The sequence below is a fragment of the Herpailurus yagouaroundi genome, unplaced genomic scaffold, assembly GCF_014898765.1.
Source record: "Herpailurus yagouaroundi ecotype Mexico unplaced genomic scaffold, PumYag 190, whole genome shotgun sequence".
Taxonomy (NCBI): Eukaryota; Metazoa; Chordata; class Mammalia; order Carnivora; family Felidae; genus Herpailurus; species Herpailurus yagouaroundi.
The window spans coordinates 2,173,997-2,176,819 of record NW_024412421.1 but is presented as its reverse complement, the minus strand read 5'-3'; the positions used below and the strand labels follow the sequence as shown (position 1 = coordinate 2,176,819).

Genomic DNA, 2,823 nt, shown 5'->3' with positions numbered 1-2,823 from the left:
TGTGTTTGCCTTTTCATTTGACTTGTGGGTTTCATTTTTGCTTTACATACATATATATTTTCATACTTATTCTTTTGTTTAAGATCTTTATGCACTCAACTTCTGAGCATGGTATGTAAGACCCTTTAGGGTTTGGTCCTTCCGCTTCTTCCCTGGAAATTCATCCCACAAAAAAATGCATGCTGTAGATGTCCTCAACTGCCTCCCGCTGTGTAAATGCAAAAAGCTCTCTCATACTTCTAGTGCATAACACATATGCCCAGAACACATTTCCTGCCCCGTCAACCAAGATAACTTCTGGTCCTTCAGAATCCAGCTCCGTCATCACCTTTAAGGCAGCGTCATGAAGTGGTTGGTGCATGAATTCTGGAGTGAGAGGTTCTTAGTGGGATTCCCAGCTCTACAATTTCTTTACCTGTTAAGTGAGAATAATAGTGGTTACTCAAAACATTAAACATGGAGTTACTGTATAACCCAGAAATTCCACTCCTAGGCATAAATCCAAGAGAATTAAAAATATGCCTTCAAACAAAAACTTGTATATGAATGTTCATAGCAGCATTATTTACAATAGCCAAAATATGGAAACAACTCAGATGTCCATCAATTGATGAATGGGTAAACCAAAATGTGGTATATCAACAAGATGGAATATTATTCAGGCACAGAAAGGGCTAAAATTACAGACATGCTACAACATGGGTGACCCTGGAAAACTTTATGTTAAGTGAAAGAAGTCAGACATTGAGAGCCACATATTGTATGATTGCACTTATATGAAATGTCCAGAATAGGCAAATTCATAGAGAAAGAAAGCAGAGATTACTGGTTTTTAGGAGGAATGGATAGTGACAGGATTTCTTTTGGGGTGGTAAGAACATTTCAAATTAGATAAGGTGATGGTTGCACAACATTGTGAATGTACTAGAAGCTACTATATACCTTACGTAAAAATGCTTAAAATAGTGAATTTCATGTTATATAAAATTTACCTGCATGAAAAGAGAGTGCCTATTCCATAGTGAGATCATGTGACTGAAGGAAATTGAGTGTGTATGGAGCACATGGTATGGTTGGTCTGCTGTGCCAAGCTAACAGGGCACTTGGCATAGGAAATGGCACAGAGTGAGTGCCATCTCACTAAAAAGGGGACACACCTCTTGAAGCACTATTTACTCTCCTATAACCCAGCACCTATATGCATAGTAGCCTTTGCTCTATTTGTCTGGGGACTCTTTATGAGAAGGATTGGGTTGTGGTCAGCTATATGTCCCTGGTGCCCAACATGGGGTCTGGAGTATACATTTATTATTGGATAAGCTTAGAGAGTAACTGGGAATGAATCTGGATCTAAACCCCATGAATATAGATGTCTGGTGACTATAAGTCTGAAGGGCCATCTGGAATCCCAGAATTGAGACAGATCAAAGATATCACTTTGTAATTCCAACTTTTATTACAGAAAGAAACCAAGACCTGAAAGGTTGTATAATATACTCACTCAAGTCACATGGGAGATGGAAAGGGAGGACTCCTTTCTGAGCACCACCCCCTCACACACACATACACTCAGTCCCTATAGGACTATGATTACTATAGTGGATTGAATTGTGTCTCTGAAAAATTCATATGTTGAAGCCCTAATCCCTAATGGGACTATATTTGAAGAGAAAGCCTTTAAAGAGGTCATTAAAGTTAAATGGGATCATAGGTGATGCCCTAATTCAATATAATTTGTGTCTTTATAAGAAAAGGAAGAGATACAAGAATGTGTGTTCACAGAGAAAAGGCCAAGTAAGGACACAGTGAGAAGGTGCCATTTGCAAGCCAAGGAGAGAGGCCTCAGGAGACATCCACCTGCTAACACTCAGGTCTTGGACCTACAGCATCCAGGATTGTGAGAAATAAATGTTTGTTGGATAAGTCACCCAGTCTGTGGCATTTGTTATGGCAGCACAAGCAGATGAATATGGTCACCAAGAGGCTGTTGGATGCCTGCTCAGAAGTGTCTTACCCCAAGAAGAAGCCCCAAATGATGAATCAAGGTGAAGGCAAATGCAAAGGGAGTGGAGTCTCCAGATGTTCCTATTCTCTTCCTTTCCTCTCACCTCCTGTCTTAGCCCACAGCTGTGGTCTCTCTGACTGCAGGAACATTTCTCTGGCATTGCTTAATGAAAGGAGAGCTGGCTCTGTGAAGAGCCAGGAAGGAGTAAGGTGGGACATATCTGAAGGCCAAAACCAACGTCCTGGCTTGTAATTCAGAGCAGCTTCCTCCTCCCACCCCTAGGGTGACCTTCTCCCTGTGAGTGGTTAATTAATCCCATGAATGGTTTAAGATACAGGCACTAAATTAAACAGATCATTTTCTATTGCAAATTCTCCTCTGTCTTAGTTACTTTTTATGCCTGAAATTAGTTTATTTTTAGTTAACACATTTAAAAAAAAAAACAGAATTAAATGCAAATCCTTAACAGAGCTTGTCCGACTCCTGTAATGCTTAACTACATAAAATTTTCAATGTATTATTTATACCAGATACGCTGCAGCTGAATTTTACATGTAAATGTTCAGAATTCCAAGTTCCTTAACTGGAAAAAAAAAAGAAGAAGAAGAAGAAGATTTTCACTGCCACTTGCTTTCTCTCATCTTTTATTAAAGAGTCTGTTAACACTTTAAAATGTGGCCCTTATACACACCAGAGACCCCAAACCAAGTTAACATCTTGCTTTAATTCACAAAAGAATGAAAATTCAACATCTGAAAAATGTTCAACCTGTATGTAAATGCTCTAAGTGGAGAAAAATCAGCAAGTAATATCCTGGG

The 2,823-nt window shown here is 39.2% G+C and overlaps 1 long non-coding RNA gene across 1 annotated transcript; it reads right to left on the bottom strand.

Moving 5' to 3' along the window:
- Window positions 1-229: 229 nt before the first annotated feature.
- Window positions 230-2,513, bottom strand: LOC121045249 (uncharacterized). Its single transcript, XR_005797656.1, has 2 exons — window positions 2,015-2,513; window positions 230-415 (listed from the first exon to the last, which is right to left on the bottom strand). It is a non-coding gene; the product is annotated as an uncharacterized LOC121045249 (long non-coding RNA).
- Between the last annotated feature and the right edge of the window lie 310 nt (window positions 2,514-2,823).